The sequence below is a fragment of the Lutzomyia longipalpis genome, chromosome 2, assembly GCF_024334085.1.
Source record: "Lutzomyia longipalpis isolate SR_M1_2022 chromosome 2, ASM2433408v1".
NCBI lineage: Eukaryota > Metazoa > Arthropoda > Insecta > Diptera > Psychodidae > Lutzomyia > Lutzomyia longipalpis.
The window spans coordinates 610,423-623,799 of record NC_074708.1 but is presented as its reverse complement, the minus strand read 5'-3'; the positions used below and the strand labels follow the sequence as shown (position 1 = coordinate 623,799).

The following is a 13,377-nucleotide window of genomic DNA, read 5'->3' as shown; positions in this document are numbered from 1 at the left end:
ACAAACTTTTGTCAAAATGGCACAGCAAAGTACCCAGCATATATAGTGGATTTATCCATCATCTGGAAAAGCTCTTTTCATCGCTTTTCTAGCGCCTTTCGCAGGAAGTTTTTCTTCTACATGATACCAAAGAATTCACGCACGTTACGCGAAGAATATTTGTCACTGTTTGAGATTTAAATGGAGAAGCATAGCTGGTAAGAAAAAAAAACGTGAAGAATGAGCGATGGAGGCAAAAAAATACACTGTGTCGACACCTCATAGATTTATTATCATTCGCGCTTTTTGCAAGAAAAAAAAAGCTCTCTCTCTCACTTTGCACAGAATTTAGAAAGTGTTTCGCATATTTGCACAGAACACGACGGGAGTTTTTTTCCTACCCACCTACACACAAAGCAATTGTACAAGTTGTAAAAAAAATATACTACACGTGTGCGGGAAAGTGTGGAAAATCCTCCGGAGGATTTTCCAACGCGGATGGTCTCGTTTAAATCTTCTGGGAGCCATGTATGTGACTATAAGTGTCTGTTTTGGTTTGCAAAAAAAAATTGAGACAATTTGTTAGAATTTTGGATTTTGCATTTTTTTCCACAAGTTCTTCTTTAAGATTTTCTTTTTCAAGCGACGTTTTGATTTATTTAGAAAATTTGTAAGTATTTGATTAGAAATTTTTTTCTTCTGATTTCCCTTCAATTTGAAGTTAAAAAGAATTAAAAAATATATATATTGTAAAAAGAAATTAAGTAAGAGGTTCCTCGCGTTTTCCAACAGCAAGAAAAGACATCGCACAGAAGAAATTCATGTTGAGAAGCAATTAAATACAATTTTCATGTGTTTTTCCTCACACCATACCAAGTGGGAGATATTCACTGTGTAGGGGGTTTAATTACCACGAATTTTGTCCAACACGTTGATTTAAGGTGAAAGGTAAGCGCGCGGGAAATAAATACCCAAAAGCTCACAATGTTCACCTTTTCCGCAATCACACTGGTGGTTCAGCAAGTTACTATTTGGGGTTTAAATTTTTCCTGTGCAGGCTCAAAAAAAAACTCAAAACAACTTTGTGACTTTTTTTCCACACGGGAATCACCTCTCAAAACACTTCGTTTACGCGCCTTTTGATGTGTGCCACAGAGGGGCTTTTTTTTTGCAACACCTCTTTTTCTTTATTTTATTTATTTGATTTTTTTTTGGTAAAAGACTCGTGGATGTACTTGCTATACAAACACACAAAAAAAGTCACCAATCACTCGAAGTAGGTAAATTGTATGAGATTTGTGAGCGCGGTGTGCATTTGACTGATCCACACAAGACACCGTGATGGACTGAAGGTTCGCGCTGAAGTCCAAACAGAACCGAACAATATGAGAGTTGAAGAAGACTGAGAAGTGTTTTCGCGCTCACCGAGAACTAAAGGGGGGACCATAGTACCCGTGGTGCACGCAGAAGCTCTCATGCGAGCTCCACATTGTTGCCCACCCGAGAGAGAGAGAGAAGTCTCGTGCGCGCGAGAGCCCCACTCTCTTTCTCTCGATATTTCCCTATCGTATTCGTGAGCGGAAAGTCAAATGGCGATACAATCTCAGATTTCTGCAAGCTCGCCACTCTCTCAAAACATATACCTACACACAAACGTACTACCTACACGGGTGGAGCTTTTTTCCACCCTCTGTCTCACATTCATATATAGCAAACCAACCCCCCACGACGAAAGTTCAAACATTTGTTGCGATTTTTGCATTCCAGCTATTCTGTAATGTTTTTTTTTTCTCTCGCTCATCGCTGAAACAAATCGAAATTGAGATTTTTTCCCCTCTACTTTTCCACCCCCTCTCGCTAAAGTTTATGTGAATTAATTGGACCCTAATTGGAATTCACATTGGAAAAACTATTTGCCAATGAAATTCTCACAGTGAATGTACTCTGTGTTGAAAACTCTGCGTGGAAACACATGGGTTAAATGCTGTGGGAATTTTTCTTTTTTAATTTGAGTTTATTAGAAAAAATCTTCACTTAATTTTGAAAACGATTATTTGATAAAAAAAAAAGTAGTTTAATTAGAGAACTACAGGGTGCATCAATTGAACTGCTAAAACTTTTTTTTAGTAAAGAAAAATTTTTCAAATAGAAAATAATTCAATTTAGGGGTAGATTCTAATAAAAATCTTTTCTTTTCTTTTCTAAGAACTTAAAAGGTTATTGTAAGACTGACGGATGGAGTTTTTTTAATCGTTCAGTTGCCGTTCTATAAAAGAAAAATAAAGAATTTATTGTTCCAGAAAACAGCCTGAGAAATCTTTAAAGAGCCATGGAAAAGTAATTTTCCTTTAAAATCCGATTAAAGAAAGAAAAAAATGTCAAAATAATAAAAAAGGCGTCCCCATTGCTATTTGCTCATTAAATCTGCAAATAATGGAGTAGATTCTGATTCTGATACAAATCCTTTTTTTTCTTTCTTTCCTTACAATTCGTCAGTTATAAGATATTCTGGTATTGTGGGAAAAATCTTAAGATTTTGTCATTTTATTTCTTTCTTTAATCGGGTTTTTTTTAAAGGAAAATTACTTTTCCAGGGATTTTTAAAGTTCTTTCTGACTGTTTTCTGGAGCAACATTTCTTCGTTTTTCTTTTATAGAACGGCAACAGAACAATTAAAAAAAACTCCATCTATCAAAATCTTACAACAAACTTTTAAAGATTTATAAAAGAAAAGAAAAGATTTTTATCAGAATCTACTCCAATATTTTGAGGACTAAAGGAATTATCATTGACTTCTCTTCGTTTCTTAGCAAAAGCCACAAAAAGGGTCCCACAAAATTTTGGCTGGCAGTCCAACCCCCCTCCATCATTCTATTTGCAATGAATCACACAAATGTTGAATGGGGGACGTCTAGAACAGAGAGTAGCAAATTAATTTATAATTTCTGTATCAAGTGGAAAAATTTGAATTTCCCAAAATCTACTTCTCTGTGCCTGAGAGAGATGGTGGGTGAGGATTGACGCTTTATGGAAATTCTCACACACACACACCTCCACCCCACCCCCCTAGCTATCTTTTCTTCAGAACTTGCAAGGGTAGTTGCACCCACCCCCATGTGCCCGCCCACATAAATTATTGAGCTCAATTTTCAACTGAATTATAGCGGGGAGTCCCACTGGCAAATTCCAAATGCATAATGCTGCAAATGAAAATGAATTCCCAAAGGGAGAGAGAGCATTAAAGAGCCATAAATGCACAAGTACAACATCCCTTTTGTTTGTGGTCGGGGATTACACGCGGTTGGAAGAAAAAAGAAAATAAAACAGCTAAAACAAGCCGCAGTCTGTTTGAAGTGTGGCTCTTAAAGGAATAAATCCATGTATTCTCCCCATTGGGTTTGTGTGCGGCTGTGCTACCCTCAAAAAATATGTAGTCGCACTGAAATGTAAGCTCCACGTTGGTTTGAGATCTTTTCATTCTCTTTTTTTTATATTTTCTCCTCTTCTCCACTGTTTGGAAGAATTTTTCCATCTGTGAGCTTGCATGCGAAGGTTTAACTTAAATATTAAGTGGTTGCTACTTATTAAAATTTATTGCTGATGTTCTATTTTAAATTAAATATCCGATATATTTCTTTTAGGTTTTTCAAGCTTTCACATAAAGCTTGACAAAGTTTGACTTTACTTCTGAACTTTGTGTTCATAATGCAAATATCAGGACCTGAAGAAGAGCATAACAAATCCCCGAAACAGGAACTGACGTCAATTAATTTTTGAAAATTGTTGCAATTGTAATTTTTCTAAACAACCTTTTAATCAATTTTTTAATAGCACTTAAACTTTGTTGAGAAACGAAAAAAGAAAATTATTTATCTTAATAATTTCAGACTTTTTAGATTTGTAATTTCCTTTAAGCTTAACCCTTTAAAGCTCATGAGCTTACTGACCATTCCTGTAATAAATTCACCGTATCACACCATTTGAGACTTAAAGTTTCTGTTTAGGCTTTAAGTCTCTCAAACTGACGGAGGAAAAGGACCAAGTTTCGGTAATCCATTGAGGTTCTCTGCGCGGAGCTTTTTTTTTTCATTCACAACCCCCAAAAAAAGCTCCCTGTGTGTGTTATTGTTAACCAAAAAGAAAGAAATTACAAAAGAGAGCCTATTTTTCGATTCGTCGAACGTACAAACTGTGAGAGGATTAAAAGTTGAATGGAACATTGGAGAATGGGGCGAATGCTTCATACCAGAATCGCGCAAATGGTGGAAAAAAAAGGGCAAATCTCCAACCAGATGAAAACCCCGATTAAGAGGACATTTCCCCACCAAATAATCCCTTTAGCCACCCCCGGGTAGCAGCTGAAAAAAAAAACTCAAAATGAGAAAGCAATAAATATTGTGATGGTGAGAGAGAGAGAGAGAGAGTGCCCAAGGGGGACCCCATCATGGCCATCATGTAATATGAAATAATGTGAAATTACAAAGTTGATTCATTTGCTTGTTGCTCTCGTGATTGCGGGGAGATTAAGATAGATGATGATATTTATGGCATTTTTGGTGAAAGTTGATATGCACGATAGCCAGTGCTGGTGGAAGTTTTGTTGTTTGTATGGAAAATTCATCAAAATTTCGCGCACCCCCAACCCCCCTTGCATCCCTCCACCCCATTTTCGCGCTGTGATTGCGAAAATTTGCAGTTCGTGTGTGTGTGGACAGCCAAAAACATTGAAATATGTATATGTATTTTGAGAATGTCCCCCCAATGTATATAAAACATGTAACCCACCTCTCGTTCAATTTAGTGAAATCTCATGAATTCGCTGGGGATGTCTCCGTGTTTAGTGATCTAGTACTGCTGGCATTCCCACCCAAAATGGCCATGAGAATTAGCTTCTCTCCTATATGTTGCATCTGATGTGGAAGCTTTGTCTCTAAAGTAATGAATGTTTAGAGATGTTCACACATTGGGATTGCATTATATTGGATGGCATTCCCCCCCATATACCCCTGCACCGTCAAGCTTCCAAAATTCCCATGCAATTTAACCAAATTTTCCAGGTATTTTCCCCCAACTATACACCAAGCTTGCAAAGATTCCTTCCATGGCTTATTCTTCGTTATGATTTTGGTATTTCTGCATCTTTTGAATTTCAAATAGGTACTTTGTTTTAGATTTAAGGTATTTTGCACACAACTCACTGCACCACACCATACGTGCACTCGTAGTCTCTTCATCTATCACATTCAAGCATTCCATAATCAAAATTTCTAAATAAACCATTTGAAACTTTCAATTAAAAGGTATTTGATTGAGAGAATGGGGCAATTTATTGAACAATTTTCCCACATGGAAATTCAACTAGAACTTTTTTTTTAAAGCTTAGAACTTCTAACAGAGTTGAATGTATTCTATTTAATCGACTTTGCATTCTTTGGTGCGTCGTTTCAATGTAATTGTGCATCATATAAACATTCCTCCTTCAGGGCTCACTAAACAATACCAAAAGGCATCAATCCCTTCTTGCAATTTTCCGCAACATTCCCCCCATGAAAGATTCTCAAAATGTAATTCATGAGAAAGTCATCAACCCGTCATATGTATGTTCAGGGAGTCCAGAACAGGCGTCAAGGGGGGTGGATCATTATAAAAATTTAATGGATTATTCTATCATGTCGCTCCCATATCGTTGTCAACATGTGTGTTGAACATTAAGTTGCACGATGCAACATCTAGGTATATAACATATGCACTCATGAACATACATTAAACATTGTATGCAGAAAATGTTTTCTCATCCCCAAGCCCGATTGAGAGCTGCAACAGTATGCCGAATGAGAGTGTTAGGCATCCTCTGGGTCATCCTCAGGCATTTTCTGCCTTTCCGGCGATTTTCCCTTCCACTATAGTGGCAATCATCTAGCGAATACTCTTTTTCACAAGGGTGTTGTTCTTTACAACTCCCTTCCTGCCACCGCTAGATCCTCTGTAGATAATGTGGTGGCATACCTTCAGTCTGAGAGGAAATCTTAACTTTTCATCTATTTTTTTTTTTTTTTTTTTTTTTTTTTTTTTTTTTTTATTTTTCTTTATTTTTGCCTTTTTTTTTTTTATTATTTTTATTTTACTTGTGTTTCTTCCTTTTCCTTTTTTTTTTTCTCTATTCACTTTTTGTTCTAGTAGCCATTATTGTAAGAGGGGCGGACCCCTAATTTAATGATAAATAAATATTATTATTATTATTATTATTATTATTATTATTATCTAACAGTGAAAGCTCTCTCGGAGACTCAATGAAAATACTTATATGTAGACACAAGTGTGTGTATGTGGCTTTAATTCATACAAAACGTGGGAGATGGTTATTGCTGAAATATCAATTTTATGCAAATTCACCCGATAAATGGGTTGGAAATGGCAAAAGTGGAAAATTCGCCCAACACACAACCCCTTTTTGGCTTATCCATCACATACCATTTTCATATCGGGCTTTGCAAAATTCTAACGCGATAAATTTTGTGGGTGATGAAACTATGAATGGAGCCCAGTTGTAATCAGATCAAGAGATTGGCTTGCCCTTTTGGCATCAGCACTGTGTAATCAGCTCTCATCGTAAATCCAATGTTAAAATATATTGAACAATTTGATATTTCAGCTACCTACTTATTAGTTATTATGCAGTCATCCAATGTTATTTACATTGTATGTAAAAGAGTTTTTTTTTTCGGGGAAAATAATGCGCTATTCTTTTGATTAGAAACTAATTATTTAGGGCACGGACAAGGGGTATCTATCTGATAAATATCAATCAATCAATTTATTAAAATAATTTATTTTGACTTCTTTAACAAATCATCTGAATATTTTCAAAAAATCTAAATATTTTCATTCAGATAGACATTCCCTGGAACAAAGCTTATTTCCTGATACTTCCATAGATAATAGAACTTTCAGTATATTATGTGTGTATAGCAAGAGTTTAAGTAGTCCCCTCGTTAGCTTATCCCCACGTGATTTTATTGCAACACTTAATTTCGTAATTTTGTGTCATAAAATTTCCCCTATATAAGTTACCATCATCAAGGATAAATTTATGATGACAATATGTGGTGAAAATTAATTGGATTTAGAAGATTCTTGACAATTGTACGATGTGGAAAGAGAATTCTTGGAGAGTGCGGGAGGAGAGCGTAGAAGGCACATAAGCAGAAAGTCATTATAAATTTAATTAATTCCCAATTACAACATGAATTTTCTCATGAAATTGCCACTTTAGAAAAGTTTTTCCTCATCTCCAAAAACTCACAGGATACTACACTCCATATACATACATATGTGCCTGTACATATAAATACATATGTGGTGAGGGGTGCGTGGAAAGAAGCAGAGATTTTTTATGGAAAATGGGGATTTTCATGGTATTTTATAAACATCCCTTCCTCCCTTCATTTCAAGTAATTCTGCCCTTATATCTTTATCAAATTGTGAGCTTTAAGCGCGAAATATGTAACTCCAAATTCCCATCTACTAATTAAACAATATCTAGGTGGCAATTTTATTCCACTTAACACGTTTCACCGCAACTGTGAGCACAACTGATTAATTTCTAAACATTTTATGACTTCCGGTATGATGGAAAATTGTGATGTTAAATCAAAACCAATTGTTCAGCAATATTTTACCAATTAAATATTAAATAGTTGATAATGTCGATGGTCATTATATTCTTTATATAGGTATTAAATCTATCGATTAAATTCAAAAATCATTCGTGATTATTGTTTATCATGATAAACTAAAACAATAAATTACATTCCGGTGTGTGATTTTCCAAATTGCAACGACACACATTTTCACACTCGACTTCATTTTATTTTGTGATTTATTTTAAAGACATTTTGTGCAGAGTTCCTGAATGCAATTGCATGAAGAAAAAAAAATATGAGCACATGAGGGAGGGTAGTTTGCATACTTTTGCACGATAGTGTATTTGAATTTATATTTTGTGAGTTTTTTTTAATATAAAAATGAACTGTACGGAATAAAATGTGTGTGGATGGTTTTGAAAATTCCATTTAATCAAAAGTTTTCCTCATTGCTGTCATATATGTACCTATGTGTATGGTGGTTGAAACATTATGTGGAGAGAGGATGTGTGTAGTATCGTGGGCGGATATGCAGTAAAGAACTTTTCTGTGTGGGCGGACTAAGGGTAGTTGTTGAGGGTTTATCATTTTCATTCTGAAAGGATATAGAAATTCAAAGAATTCAAAATATACAATTTTCTTCATCCATTAGAGATTTATGGAAATGCCAAAAACTTGAGGAAAAAAAATAATAAAAACATTTTATAGAGAATTAAATTTAATTTTAAAATTTAACCGAATGTCAACCCCTTTTTTGCAGCATGAGCGCATTTTCGTGTGTGGAAAGTCGTATGAAATTTTTACAGAGATGTGTGATGAAAGTACCTCAAAGATGCAAAGTGTTCCGACCATATGAACATACATAGGGGCTAAAGCGGAAAAAAGGAATTTCCCTATTGAGGGAATTGTGTGAAAAGCCAAACATAATTCTTTCAACTTCTTTTATTTAAGCAAAGTCTCCTTTCCTTGTGCACTAAAATGTAAAACACACTCATCCACTTGTTCTCAAATGCAAGTTTTCTCACTCGTTTGGAGTTTTTTTTCTCTCTCTTCACCCCTTTTTGCTTTGCCTCTCTAGGGGGCGTCCCCCAGTGAGCTCTTACTTTGCATGCGAAGGGCTGAATGAGAAGCAGCTTAATTTTCTTTAAATATTAAATAAGATGTGGTTAACACAAAAAAATGCACCTCATGCATACCTCAAAGGACTCCATGCGGGGCGGAAAATATGAAAAGAAACTAAATTTCCTTTCAGTGTACGTGAATATTTTCTCTCCTACATAAAGGAGAACCCAACGACTCAACGGCTCAACGCTTTTGCCTCAAACTCCATATTAATGGTTTAACTTTGAAGTTTCAGTGGTTAGGGTTGGTTGGAGATTATAATATAAGAAGGGAGGGGGGAGGGGAGAAATTGGATGACTCAATGAGATTGAATCCCTTAGAGGTCATTAATTTAAATGTCTTATCAATATTTGGACACAACATACCCTTCCCATCTACTTCCGGAATGACAAAATTGCTTCTCAAACTCTCGACAGAATCCTTTTAATTTAAATTTTAACCGATAAATGTTTGAGTAGAATGAAAGAATTCCTCACAAAAAGGTCTGATAACTAAAATAATCCACAAAATGTATTCATGATTTTTTTTCTATTTCAGAGACATTACAAAAATCTTCTTAACCTTCCACTGTTAGGAATTCTCATGAAAAAACTACAATAAAAAAAGACGCACTGGGTTATGTCTTTCAGGGACGATTGAGTAAAATTTAATGTGAGATATTTGCAGAACAATTTTTATTATGTTCCTCACTCCTATCATCATGCGGGTGTATTAATGTAGGATTTTTATTCTCTATCAAATGGAATTTCAGATATTCTCTTCTTTTTTTTTCATGTCTCCCCAGAGAGACTTCTTTCTTTCTTTCTTCTTTTTTTTTGCTTTGCCTTCAACTTAATCATTTGTGATATATTTATACGTTATAATACATTCTTGATATAAATAGTTAGGTATATACATATATAAATTCAGTGGGTGGCTTTTGCAGTGGAATAAAACAATAACCCAGGGAATTTTATTTGGAGGCAAAAGCCACAAAGAATGAGAAAGGATGCCAGGAGAGAGAAGAAATAGGCATCTCATGCGGAAAATCAGACAAGTTGCGGAGTGATGGTGCGATGAAGAGGAGAAAATTATGGGAAGGAGGCTCTGCTGGTTATATAGGGATAGAGAGATAAAATGTGCCAAGAAGATGTCAAACGTTCAATTTGCTAAATTTAGTTATTTCAATAAATAAATTCATGTTAGATGGCATAGTTTGTGGCATTGCTCATGAAGAAACATGTCGAGAGGCATTAGTTGTATGGCTCGGAGGCACTCACGAGTGTGCTCATGACTGATTTCACTGCACTGTTTGATCTTGAAATAATACATTTACTTGTGCAGGATAAATGTCACAATCTAAGAGCTTCTGCTAGATAAGACAAATTGATTTCCTCCACTCGAAATCGTCCTTGTGTGTGTCTTTGCCACAGATCATTTTGATTCCAGCCGTTCTAATCTATCTCTTCTTCCAGAAAAGTGAGAATGGCGAAAGAATTTATTGCAAATAATTTAATAAAGTAACTTCATTTAAACACAATTCGTCTTCAATATGAATTCCAACTAATTGAAAACAATCCGCAATATTACATTGAATATTGAAGATAGTTTTAGTTATTTTAATTGTTCATTTCAATCAACAAGACGAGATTTATCAGCACACGCTTCATACAGAAACTACTAAAAGCCAGAAAATCTCATTCAATTCGTTTTTCTTGTTATATTGGCTTTTGTGAGAGGCTTTGATCAACCAACCACATGTTCTCACATTTTGGCACTTGAAAAGACAATTCATATATACCAGCAATTTGGCCATTAAAATTATCTGCATAACAGAGCATAAATGCAAAACTAAGAACCAAGAGTCGACAACTTAATTACACTAATGTGTGTTGCACATTGGAAGTCTTTAATAATTTCCTCAAAGGAAGTCTCAATTCAAAGGATCAAAAGAAAGGGAAGAAAGATTTAGGACAAAAGTTTATTTTAAATCTTAAATGTTAAATTGAGAAATTGGGAATTTTTGAAATTCTCCTTCCGGTGAGCGTCTATCCTCCACAGCCAGTGAGGATGACACGCAGAGTGTCGAAAGCTCTGGCAATTCGAATGTTTTAATTACTCATTCACGAAATCGAAGCTCACCGGATGGATAATTTCAAAAAATTCCCAATTTCTCAATCTAAATCACACGTCGGCTTACCACAATATCTTAAATGTTAAATTAATAGAAAAAAAATTTAGCTTCATTAAAAATTATTTTGCTTAAAATTTATTCGGGAAAGCGATTGGAAAAGATAAAACGAAAGGCCTAAAGAGAAGAAAAAATATTCGAATCGTTACATTTTCCTCTTACCGCTTTTCCGAAGAATTTTCCAGACAATTAATAAGGTTCAATTTATTGTCTTCTCATGAGCAAAGTATCCATTTTGCTCGATTCTCCCCCACGTCATATTTTATTATGAAAATTATCCCAAAGTCCGGCTCTAAGGTCCAACGTCTTTTGACAACATATAATTGAGCAATTACAACAGTAAGAGTCTTCACTTTTTTATCCCATTAAACACTTTAATACTACTATTTCTTTTACTACAATCCATTACTCATTTGTACCTTTTTTCTGGTATTTAGACAACCTGCTAGTTTGGATTTTCAGTTGTGTTTTTTATTTATTTGTTTAATAAGACAAAAAAATCACATAATGATGTCTCTGAAGTACCCACTTAATTCGTTAATTTTTGGTATTTTTCTTCTCAATTTCACATCACAAATTCGCGTGTGTATTAAATCGATCGTCCGAGACGCTTGTTTACCTTCCCTTTTCTGTCGATGAATACACATCACAAATATTTTTAATCATCATTGGATGATGTCACAAATCAATGGTTTGTCTGGAGAGATACAAACATAACAACGTCTTTTTTTATTAACTCCTAAAGAGCTTGTGATACGCCATATTAGAATAATACTGTAGGTATATGTATACCACACCAATCATCGTGCACACAGAAGTAGTAATTTTTGAAGCAACTTCAGAATGTAGCAATAAATCTTGTTTGTTAGCTAATTAGCATTATTTTTTGGGAAGGTATTATATCTTCATGCATGAGCGCATCACTTTCAAGTTACTCCGTATATATGACGACGCGTATAAGATTAAACTTAAATAAATAATTTTTTTTATAGAGTCGGGAGAGCATGTTCAATGGGATTCGTGGTGTAATAAAATCTTTTGAGTATTTGTTTGTAAAGTAAAACTGCAAATTGCGCACGGGGATCACATTATTTAGCACCTTCCTGTTTAATTAGGGTACGACTTGCCTTACAAATGTGCTGCACATCTCCGTGGCATTTCTGCAGTAGCAAATGTAAACTGAACATACATATATAGTACTTCCACCACAGCCTTGGGCGCAAAAAACACATTATTATATATTTCATATGCCATCAATCCTCTGGTGCAGCTAAAATCATGCAAAAGACCCATCTGCATAGCAATTAAAATGAAAATTGGATGCTAAAACTATGATGTCTCTTTTGGCGGAACTCCACCTCCCCAACCTCTCTTCACATCTCATCACTCTTGGTATGCTTGAACCCTGCCACATGCGAGGGGTTGGAGCGGTGAAGTAATATTTTCCACTTCTGACTAAAACAAATGTGCAATCGATCTTCTGAAAGACAATTCATGTGATTCGCTATGGCAAACATACACACACATCTCATTTTATGCCATTTTACCTCCCATCTTTTCTCCTTGGTGAAACTTCTTGAGCAATTTCTTACTATGTCAGTAAAATATAATGAAATCATCATCAACAAGTTGTGGCTATAATATATTCATATTGTATTTTCTGTCTGTGTGCTTTTTTTCGCTCTCTCTCCTTCTTCTCTTTCACTTCCCTCACCGCAACCATACCATGCAGCATAATGCTGAAGAGTCTCCTTTTCGGCATCGATTTGGGGGCTCTACACAGCCACAGCACCAACTGACAAAGTGCGGGAGGAAATGTTGTGATGGTGGAGACTCTGCGAAAATGCTCAAATACTCATATATGTGTCTTATGTTGGCAGGAGGGGGAGATCCGACTCTTATACACTTGGTTTTATTGCTATTATACACAAGAATGACAATATATGAATAAAGCACATAATAGAATTTTTCGTGAGTCGATGAGTGAAGAAATTCTTGGCATACAATTCTCCCATTTTCTCTCACATCACCCATAGTATTACATATATCTAAACTCTGTGAGAGAAGCTTTTATTCCCTCCACATTGAGTGGACGACAATCTTTTGGCTAACCCCAGCTATTTTATACGTTTTCTAGCATATCACATACATTTCTGTATAAATAAAACTAACATGAAAATTTTTATTTATATCCAAAAAGGACTCTATGCACAAACACCCTATCGAGAAAATCTTTCCAACCAATTTAGATTTATTTTATTCATCCAAAGCTCTTCCTAGTTTTAGGAGCTTTCATTGTGAATCTCTTGAAATGACCAAACAGTTGGGGAAATCATCAACATATTTTCCATTATTAGGAAATTTATTTAGAACCATATAAGGGATAAATTTCCTCAGAGACTGAGAGAAAGATTCATTTATACATGATTCCATTTCTACAAGTTAATATTTCCAGATAAATCC

At 35.1% G+C, this 13,377-nt stretch overlaps 2 protein-coding genes across 6 annotated transcripts in view; one reads left to right on the top strand and one right to left on the bottom strand.

Annotated features, from left to right (window-relative positions):
• LOC129788401 (N-acetylgalactosaminyltransferase 7) overlaps positions 1 to 13,377 on the top strand; it is a 783,634-nt gene that overhangs the window by 437,394 nt on the left and 332,863 nt on the right. The window lies entirely within an intron of this gene.
• LOC129788392 (pseudouridylate synthase RPUSD2-like) overlaps positions 1 to 13,377 on the bottom strand; it is a 138,284-nt gene that overhangs the window by 105,754 nt on the left and 19,153 nt on the right. The window contains exon 1 of one of the 5 annotated variants that reach the window (XM_055824410.1): positions 891 to 1,398. The exons of 3 other annotated variants lie outside the window; for them this stretch is intronic. The gene's annotated coding sequence lies outside the window, so the exon portion shown is untranslated. Of the gene's footprint in view, positions 1 to 890; positions 1,399 to 13,377 lie in introns of those variants that run through there. One more of the 5 variants, XM_055824412.1, reaches the window with a different exon arrangement.